The 11,090-nt window shown below is 39.7% G+C and overlaps 1 long non-coding RNA gene across 1 annotated transcript in view; it reads right to left on the bottom strand.

Moving 5' to 3' along the window:
- Positions 1-696: 696 nt before the first annotated feature.
- LOC139262341 (uncharacterized) overlaps positions 697-11,090 on the bottom strand; it is a 226,184-nt gene continuing 215,790 nt past the window's right edge. The window contains exons 2-3 of the long non-coding RNA XR_011592950.1: positions 9,252-9,308; positions 697-767 (exon numbers count right to left, since the gene is read on the bottom strand). This is a non-coding gene — a long non-coding RNA (uncharacterized lncRNA). The remainder of the gene's footprint in view (positions 768-9,251; positions 9,309-11,090) is intronic.

The following is an 11,090-nucleotide window of genomic DNA, read 5'->3' as shown; positions in this document are numbered from 1 at the left end:
AAAAGGCTCCTGAAACCTGAATTTTCAGTCATGCTTTTGAGCATTTCATTTATTTTCTCTTGCTCATGTCTGACTCTCAAAATGTGTTACATTACAAGCATTTATACAATTGTAAATTAAAATTATTCCATATTTACCTACATATTGTAGTTTAATGTTGTGATATTTTCACTCGACATGTAACTCAGTAGCACAGCAAATGTGTGTCAACAAACTGTACCACAAAATAGGAAGCTGTATTTTTGCTCATTGAGTTCCTGCTTTCAGCCAAATCAACAAAGTATGGAATGAAACAAAAATGAGCAACTTCCCCACAAGTAGGGCAGGAGGAGTTAATCACTCATGCACCTTGTACATTTTACGAGCTTTGCAGGACCTCTTAATAGTCTTCTTAATAATCAGATGAAGAGGAACAAAAAATCTGCCTGAAGTTACTCATATATTTAAATTTAGACAAGTAGCTTTATTTGAAGAATGAAACTCATTTGGTTTGTAAAGCATGCAATGTTGAATAAATTATGCAGAATGTTGCATGGAATCCTTTGAAAGGAAGAACTGTATTTTATAAATGTGATGGTCATTACATTGCAGTATTTGGTATCTGATGCTCTTGTTTTGCAGTTTAGTAAATAAAAAAAGTGTTACCAGCTCTGGGTTTGACCTGGTCCAATGAACTCCTGATGAGGCTAATGGTTAGTCGGACACATCTGTGTGTAGAAGGCAAGATTCCTGATGACAAAGCATGTGCCTCGATTTCTGGGACTGTTCTACGAAGAATGGAAATCATTTTTGCACCTCATCTTCCCCAATCATTCTGCAACTATATAGTCAGCAAAGAAGGTATAAGGGGAATTAAGGTAACAGAGGTATAACCAGGGCCATTGAAAAACCTGTATCTTGTTTTTCTTTCCCCTGCATCTGTTTATCTCCAAGCAGATTTCCAGTAGTCTTAAGAACTCCACCACCAACCTCCCTCCCACATCAAAATGGATTTAATATTCCAGTATAATTTTATAATCATTTACATTGATTTTATTAACACAGTCATCATTTGTGCTTTCATTATCACATTTAGCAGTTTGTATTTGATTCTTCCCTTTATTTTTCAAAATCACTGTTTTCAGAATGCTGACTGGGCTAGCCCGCCCTAAATAATCAATGGCTGCCAGTTATTCTCTCAACAAATAGCAGCATTAACCAATATAAATACCAGAATTGTGTGTGATGTTTTTAACCAGAATAATTGCGGTGAAACTTCATAAAGTCACAATCTATAATTTTACTTATTATATGAATTTTTATCATTCCACAGCTGAAACTTCTGCTACCAGAAACAACACAACAAGCAGATTTTAACAAAAATCTTTAACTTTTTAATCAAACTATTCTGCAAGTTTTCACTGGCTTGAGTAATATCCTGTGCATCTAGGATCTATCGTTACTAATATTCAAGATTTTCATTTTTTTATTTGACTATACTGTAGGGCACTGAAATTATGCTGTGGGATACCAGTGTACAAACACGCAGGATGTTCATTTGAAATTTCTTTGACAAAATTTCACGGCCTACATCTTTAAAATCAGAAACTAGCCTTTTTTTTTTAAAAGAACAGCAAATTAATTTTAAAAATTAAATTCTTGTGGGTTATGGCGATGAGTCACATACTGTTAATTCCTAAGTGCTATAATTATCATTCTTGCATATCTGCTGAATAGCATGAAAATTGATAAAGCTTATATGAAGTAAGTTCAAGTTGACGGGCAGCCCAGGTACTCAACGCTGTGACCATTTTGCGGTTTATGAGCTTCTGAGTTACCTAGAAAACTAATTTCTACAATGTAGATTTTGTGATTTAAAAAAAATCATAGTTAACATGGAAAGTATTTCCAAGTGATGTGTGGATGGAGAAAAATCTAATTTTAGATTGATGAGCAATGTTGAGTTAACACTTTTATTATTGCTAAAAACCTAGGATCATTTAATTGTTTTTCTTTACACTTTTATGGAAACTGTGGATTAAGTTATTAGAGTTTAAATACAAATTCTATGCCACTTTAGAGCCAATGCACTGACTTAAATATCTCTCTGCTCCCTCTGAAAGATAGAATGCTTCTTAGACATAAACAACCATAAGCGAAAATTAAGTATTCTGTAGTACAGTGGTAGCATTTGTTATGTTACGATCCTTGACCAGATCTAAGAGTTCATCTGAACAAACAAAATCCCCAATGTTATCCATGATTTTATTACAATATTATGTACTGAAGAGCAATAAAATGTACAGTTGACTATTTATTTTCTTAATACCTTTCTTCTTTCACATACTTTCTGTTGTATCTACAAATATGTGATGTATATGGTAATTACTTGCTTATGCATTTTTTTTGCCTGCTGGTTTCTCAGACCAAGAAAGTAACAAATGGCAAAAGGCATATTTTGTAGATGAAGGGAATTTGAATATTTAATTTAGATAGGATGTTGAATTGAACTCCCAGAAGGTGTGCCACCTGCCCGTATGCAATATTTATGTCCTGCCAATGTGAATTACTTACACTTGACTTGTGCACATAGAATGCCTTTCAGATACAGACTGACAAATGAAGGGAGCTGATTCCAAGGTTGTTAATCGGTTTAATTTTTAATTCCAGTTTACAATTTGAATATTTAATCCTTCCATATATAATTTTCAGATTTGTAATAAAGCGTTAGCATTGCATTTACTCCAGAATAAATTGTGCCCGTTGAATGTTTATACAGTATAGCATATGTCAACATAAGCATACATCAGTGAGCGCATACTTAGTAAAGGTTTTTCAGCAATCTGACTATATTCTGGTTGTTTCTAGTTCTTTGTCACCTGGTTGACATGCATGAAGTGTTTGTCCAATCTGTGGTGGTGTTCTTAGCTATCATTATTTCTCTGAACACTTTGTTTTCAGGTGGAGGGAATTGTACCCTCTAATTCCTGATGGCACACAACAATGGTCTACTTCCTGTCAAACCATCGTTAACCAATCTCCCTGCAATTTTCCTTCCTTTTGCTTGAAGGAGGTGCCTGGTTTTTGTGGAACCTGCATCTCAGTACTGAATACGTGCACTCTTTACCTACTCAGCCTACCCTTAGTACCTCACCCCAGCCATGCTACTGTCTGCATTTAAAGTTGTTTTAGCTAGTGCCTGTATTGCAGTACCACATACCATGTAGCACTTCCCAAATTTATCAATTCTAACACCATGCAAGAGTTCTCTTTTCCCACAATAGCATAATTGAAAATGGGATTTAGCAGTCCACAAGTGTGAACTGATGATGTTGCACATTGCACTGTTTAGACAGCTACAACACAATCATAATGTTTGACTTGCAAGAAATTTGATGAGCAATAAGTAAGGATCATTAAAGTCATTTTTTATTGCCAATTTAAAAATCCATTTTTTTCCAGGTATTTTCTTCAGTTCTATTTTTAATGACAAAAAAAGAAAATTCAACCCCCAAAAAACTGGGTAAATTCAGAGAAAGTTCGTAAAAATTATTTTTGATTTGGAATAACACTAGAAGTCAAGACAGACAGCATGCCACTTAAAAATAAAAGTGCAGTAAAATGAACTGACAATGATCCATTATTTATGGGCCTCAAGGGCAGGTTCCAAAAGTTCTGGCAGGTATATGCATACAGCAACTGCATTAAACTGCATTTGCGAGAATGTAAATTTTGGAAAGCAAACCATTCTGAACTCCTATTAATTGGTGTTCTTGTACCTCCATCTACATTCTTTCATCTGCAAAGGAGTGTCATTTTAATTCTGCTGCCTTTTGTCTGTCTGCCAAAAATTTGCAGATCAAAAAAAAAACTCAATTTGATGCATAGTCAATGGTTTTCCTATGGTTTTAATATTCTACAACTTTGGAACAGCTGCCAGAATTGTATTAACAGTTGTCCCAGAGATCTTTCCATATTCCTTGGTCCTTCCAGAGTAAAGCTTTTACCTTCCAGTTGGTGATTCATTGGACTCGTCTAAACCTTGTTGTAAAAGTGAGAACTTGGGTATGTGGCATTGATATTGGAGTTGAACTTGAGTAAGTTTGAACTTCAATGTATTTTTGTCTTGCACTAAAGTGATCTATTGAGTTCTAGAAAATTGTCCCCCTAGAGCTTTAAATTGTGAACCCTGCTACTCTTCCACTCTAGTGGTGACTGCATAGCGATGATAAGCTACTCAATGGTGGAAGGTCTTCAGCACAGTTTTTCCTTGAAGGAATTTGGCATCATAAAACAGGCCCCAAAATGCACAGGTTTTTATGCCTGATACAAGACTCCCAAAGCAAGCACTCTACTCGGAACTCCTTCACGGCAAACGAGCCAAAGGCGGGCAGAGGAAACGTTACAAGGACACCCTGAAAGCCTCCCTGATAAAGTGCAACATCCCCACTGACACCTGGGAGTCCCTGGCCAGAGACCACCCTCAGTGGAGGAAGTGCATCCAGAAGGGCACTGAGCACCTCAAGTCTCATCGTCGAGAGCATGCAGAAAACAAGCGGAAGGAGCGTGCGGCAAACCAGTTCCACCCACCCCTTCCCTCAACAACTATCTGTCCCACTTGTGACAGAGTCTGTGGTTCTCGTATTGGACTATTCAGCCACCTAAGAACTCATGTTAAGAGTGTAAGCAAGTCTTCCTCGATTCCGAGGGACTGCCTATGATGATGATTGCTTTTAGAGAGGTCATCTCACATTGTGAGTAGGTGCTAAAAGCTAGAAAACTACTGGGATGCATAAATAAAGTTCTATTCCAGAGATCGTTTGCATCAGCATCCATTTAAAAAGAACCAATAATGCAGCAATAGTTTGTTCCTACTTCCCATGTGCACCTGTTCCAAGCACTCCTGGATTTCTAGATCCTTTTTCAGACTCAAGTTGTAAAGACAAAGACACTTTAAAACTCTAGTCTTGAATTGGAAGAGTCTGAAAATGGCAACAGAATTTTGCAGATGTGGTTAAGATCTGGAATGCACTGCCTGAAAGGGTGGTGAAGGCAAACACAATTTTATCTTTCAAAGGAGAGTTGTGTAAATATCTGAAGGAAAAGAAATTGCAGGGCGATGAGAAAAGGGCAGGGGAGTGGGACAAACTGAGTCAGTGAGGGCTCGACAGGCCAAATGGCTTTCTTCCGTGCTGTAACAATTCTATGATTCTATAGTTGAGGGAAGAGCAAACGAATGAATGACAATATAATCGGCTTTTGATTATATCGGTAAAGGGAGGAGCAACATCAGGAGAACTTCCTTTTTGAATAGTTTCATGGGATATTTTACATCATCTGAGCAAGCAGATGTTGGTCAAGGGTTATGAGGAACTGGCAGGCATGTGGATTTGAGGCCAAGATCTGATCAGCTATGATCTTATTGAATGGCTGAGCAGGCTCGAGGGGCCGTATGGCCTACTGCTGCTATTTCTTATGTTCTTAATATCTCATCCAAATGATTTCAACTCCCAACAATCCAGCACTCCCTCAGCTCGGGGGAATAAGATACTCTAATGGGTGCTGGTAGGCCATGAATGAATGCCAGTATCAACAATAACTTGCACATATAAACCTTGACTGAAAAAATAAATCCCTAGATGCTTCACAGAGTCTTGAGTTTTTTTTTAAAACACACCAAGTCAAACTAACCAAATGAGTTAAGAGGTGGGTTTTAAGTAGGATCTTCAAAGACAACAAGGAGGTGGAGGTAGAAAGGTTGCACAGTGCAGTGCCTAGGTGGCTGATGGTCCATCTGCCAATGGTGGGGTGAAGGGAAGGGGTGATGCACAAGAGGCTAGAGGAACAGAGTTCAGAGGGATGGTTGTAGGGGTGGCAGAAATAAGAAAGAGCAAGACCATGGAGGGATTTAAACACAAGGATGAGAATTTTAAATTTGAGGCGATGGGGGACCAGAAGCAATTGTTGATCAGTGAAAACGGGTGATAGGTGAGTGGGATGGTATATGGGCAGCATAATTTTGGATGAGCTGAAGCTTATGGAGGGTAGAGAACACGATACCGGCCATGAAGGCATTAGAATAGTTGAGTATGGAGATGACCAAGGAATGGATGAAGGTTTCAGCGACAGGTGGGCTGAGGTGGAGGCGGATCATGTTACAGAATGGAAGTACGTGGTCTTTGTGATGGAGAGAATACAGGGTTGGAAGCTCAGCTTGGAGTCAAGTAGAACACAGAAGTTGCAGATAGGATGGTTCAGTGAGACAGTGGCTGGGGAGGGTGGTGCAGAGAAATTTGTAGTGGGGCCAAAGATGATAGATTATTCCCAATTTTTAGCTGCAAGTAGACCTGTACACTGTGATACATGTTGGTGAATATGTATAGCTGCTGCACTTAACTGCCAGCTTAGATTATGTGCTTAAATCCATAATGTGATATGAACCCACAATCTTCTGCACAAAGCTGAGAGTGCTACCAACTGAGCAAACCTGACAGCCAAACAAGAAAAAAATGTAGGTGAGAGGGTAAATATAATATACTAAAGTTGGAGAGCAGGAAAGCGAGAAGAGATAAAGAAACAACCGTGGGAGGTGAAGCGAGGAAGAATCTTAAAGTTAGAAGAAATAGGAATCAGTGAGGACATCCATGAATGCTGCTGGAGAGGACATAAATGAGTGGCAGCAACCGGACAGATACACAATATGTGTACAAGACATTCTGGAGATAATATTCAGCTACTGCAAATAGCTATGGAAACAGCAATCAAATTGGCTGAGGACTGGCTTCTGTGATGGTGGGTAGCTCAGGAAGAGGCCGATATAGATCATCCACTTGGCACTTCTGGCTGAAGATGGTTGCAAATGCTTCAGCCTTGTCTTTTGCACTTGTGTGCTAGGCTCCGCCATGATTGAGGATGGAGATATTCATGGAGCCTCCTCCTCCCATTAGTTAATTGTCCATCACCTTTCCCGACTGGATGTGGCAGGATTGCAAAGCTTTGATCTGGTCTGTTGATTGTGGGATTGCTTAGCTCTGTCTATAGCATGCTGCTTCTGCTGTTTAGCATGCATATGGTCCTCTGTTGCAGCTTCTCCGGGTTGGTACCTCATTTTTAGGAATGCCTGGTGCAACTCCTGGCATGCTCTCCTGCACTCCTCATTGAAACAGGGTTAGTCCCCTGGCTTGATGGCGATGGTAGAGTGCCGGCCCATGAGGTTACAGTTTCTGGTGGAATTCAACTCTGCTTCTGCTGAGGGCCCACAATGCCTCATGATTGCCAGAGTTAAAATGCTAGTTCTGCTCTAAATCTATCCTATTTAGCACGGTGGTAGTGCCACACAACACGATGGAGAGCACCCTCGGTATGAAGGCGGGACTTTGTCTCCACAAGGTCACTGCTACCAATGCTGTCATGGACAGATGCATCTGCGACAGGTAGATTGGTGAGGACGAGGTCAAGTAAGTTTTTCTCTTGTGTTGGTTCTCTCCCCACCTGCTGCAGGCCCAGTCTGGCAGTTATGTCCTTCAGCACTCAGCCAGATCAGTCAGTAGTGGTGATGGATATTGAAGTCCCCCATCCAGAGTGCTGCTACTGAATGAGCAGAGACAATCCAGCAATCCAGACCCAAGCCAGTAGTGTTTGGTGGATACTCACCAATGATGTTGAGGGCCATTGTTTGTGCTTTTCATTAAGGGTGGGGGCCTGCAACATGGTGATGCAGTGTGACAGTGTCCCGAAACAACATATCTTTCAGAACTAAAGAAGCTCCCTTCTGACATCAACCAGATGAGAGGAACATCATGGCTCAGCAATACTAACTACAGAATATATCTTTAAGGTGATGGTTTTTCATCTAAGGAATTTCATGGCTGTTACATGGAAAGTGTAGTAGTGTATGCTGTAAAACTAGTGTTAAACTGAAGAGTTTAAAAGGATGGACTACTGTTCCAGACTCTCTTCATCTACTTCATGGACAACAAGTTACAACTCCCCACGACTGGGCTAGTGAAAAGTTGATTTTAGTCATGTGTAACTGGATGGAGCAAAGTTTTAGATGAAATATTTTGCATTGAGTACTGGTGCTCAAGAAGTGCCACACAAACAAACCTTAACTACCCTCGATATGCTTCACCAGATTTTAGCAATAATATGAATAGTATTCTATCTTCTGTGATAATAAATTGAAATTTGCAGGGCAGGATATTGGAATTCCAGTATACTACGCTATGGATTGGTAGGACACAGCTTTGTGCCTTCCACTTAACTCATGTTGAATTCTCAATCTCAACAGTGTGTATTTGGAGAGATGCATCAAGCTGAGACCTAATGCTTTCCCTCAAGAATAGAATATCAGAGGTAAAGTTACCCCAGAGTGTAGTTCTGCATTTCCTGAAGGCCGATTATAAAGACATGGACCAGTCTTCATCCAGTTCTCTCAGCAGAGAATGAGAAAAATACAAAGTACTGAACGACTTCCTGCAATTTAGTGGATATTTTCAGTGAACGTGAAAATTAATTCCATGATTGGAATAATGTTTTTTTTTCAAAAGACTATATAAAAGCTGCGACGATATATGGAGAAGAGGATTCCAGGCTGGAATCGTTTCTTTAGTGGTCCAGCTCAATATGAAATCCCCATGGGCCACAGATGAGTTAGAATACCAATTTTAACCCCTATTTTGTTTTTGATTTCAGTAGTGTAGCAGGTTGGAGGAGCGTTCAGATCAGGATTCCAATTTTCAACAATTTAACTATCCCCGAGTGTATCGGCGAGGAAGTTCTAGTGCAGCCTGTGGAGGAGCAGAGTAACTCGGACAGCAACGTTCGGATTTCCGCATTTAACTGCGCATGTGTGTACACCAGAAGTTGCTGTCCGATTTACTGCAAAATAATGGTGAGTGCTATTAGCTTCACCGTCATTCTGAATATAAATCTGGGCCAATATATCATTGAACCATTTAAGTCTACAGCACAGGAGGCCATTCCACACATTGTGTCTGTCAGAGCAATCCAAAGCTAATCGCACTACTCCATAAGCTTTGTATCTTTCTCTGCTTCAAATATTTTTCTTTACAACAAGTAATGGTCTCTATCTTAACCACTCCCTGCGGCAAGGCATTACAAACTCTAATCACCTAGAGTGAAATTTCTTCTAACCAATATAGAATTTGGTTCTATTTTCAAAAGTTGATCAAAATTGCTAGAATTATAATCTATATCTACATTATCATATGCAATATATATAATTTATAAATAGTATTGTATGTACTTACAGATGAATATGAAATAGTCTGTCTGATATTACATTCCAAATACGGTTGTTATTCACACTGGAAAAAATGTAATTGCAATGGTGAATAAATATTTTAGTCACAGCTTGGTAAATTAGAATATATTTTCAACGCACATAAATAACTTTTTTCTCATCTAAAACGAATATTAAAATGTTATCTTGAGGAAATGAATCCTATAAATGAATAAAATTCAGCACTATCAGAGATGAAGAACTGTTAGTGAAGTAATGAAAAGTGACAACAAACCCGAATAATTCAGCAACAGCAAGAAAGTAGATCAAGAAACAATAAAGGAAAAGAGACAGATGGATGAACACATCTGCAAGCCCACAATTACCTTTGATTTTCAGCCTATCAACACTGGAAAGCCTGTCTAATAGGAGAAAATTATTTTTTAGCTCTAATTTATGGAAATTGTCGAAAAAGAATTTTTGTGTTGCCAAATTACAAAAATTTGACTGGAGATAACACACTTCTCAGTTTCTAGAAAGTTCATGAAAAATACAGATTCTGCAGAAAATATCTATATACCGTATACATATACACACTGTGACATTGCTCACAATACCAACTGTGTTAGCTCCTCGTGTTAGATGGCACTCTCCAGGTTACTTGGTTGGCATACAACTATTAGCTCAAAGCAAAGGAATCATCGGGAGTAGATGGGATTTAGGTCAGAGTTCTAAAAGAGACTGAGAAGCAGATTTGTGAAGCAACCATTATGGAGGAGTAACCGGACACTGAGAAGCTACAGTCCCCATCACTTATAGCATGTGTGTTGGTGTTAATGTGATTAGCCCGCGATAAGCTTTGGATGGTTAATCCATAATAGGTTGAGAAAAAGTACTGTATTATCAAGAACAGCCCGCACCATTTATGAAGCCTCCTCACTACACATGACAGAGACCCTGGATAGATTTAACAGCATTCTTTGTGATATGTCCTTACTATACAGTACAAATGCACACGAGGCCCATACTTGAGAGAAGGTCACTCTGTGACCAGTAATCTTTATTCCAGCACTGAAGTGATGAAGGTGGGTGGAGCTTCCCCTTTTATACCTGAAAGTCCAGGTTAGGAGTGTCTCCCACAAGTTCACCACCTAGTGGCCAGTTTTCTCACGGTGTACAACTTAGGTCAGTTTATAAGAACATAAGAACATAAGAATTAGGAACAGGAGTAGGTCATCTAGCCCCTCGAGCCTGCTCCGCCACTCAACAAGATCATGACTGATCTGGCCGTGGACTCAGCTCCACTTACCCGCCCGCTCCCCATAACTCTTAATTCCCTTATTGGTTAAAAATCTATCTATCTGTGATTTGAATACATTCAATGAGCTTGCCTCAACTGCTTCCCTGGGCAGAGAATTCCACAGATTCACAACCCTCTGGGAGAAGAAATTCCTTCTCAACTCGGTTTTAAATTGGCTCCCCCGTATTTTGAGGCTGTGCCCCCTAGTTCTAGTCTCCCCTACCAGTGGAAACAACCTCTCTGCCTCTATCTTGTCTATCCCTTTCATTATTTTAAATGTTTCTATAAGATCATCCCTCATCCTTCTGAACTCCAACGAGTAAAGACCCAGTCTACTCAATCTATCATCATAAGGTAACCCCCTCATCTCCGGAATCAGCCTCGTGAATCGTCTCTGTACTCCCTCCAAAGCTAGGATATACTTCCTTAAGTAAGGTGACCAAAACTGCACGCAGTACTCCAGGTGCGGCCTCACCAATACCCTGTACAGTTGCAGCAGGACCGCCCTGCTTTTGTACTCCATCCCTCTCGCAATGAAGGCCAACATTCCATTCGCCTTCCTGTTTA

Source organism: Pristiophorus japonicus, chromosome 4, assembly GCF_044704955.1.
Source record: "Pristiophorus japonicus isolate sPriJap1 chromosome 4, sPriJap1.hap1, whole genome shotgun sequence".
NCBI classification, from domain to species: Eukaryota; Metazoa; Chordata; class Chondrichthyes; family Pristiophoridae; genus Pristiophorus; species Pristiophorus japonicus.
The sequence above is the reverse complement of the archived record's forward strand: the minus strand, read 5'-3'. Positions and strand labels throughout refer to the sequence as shown.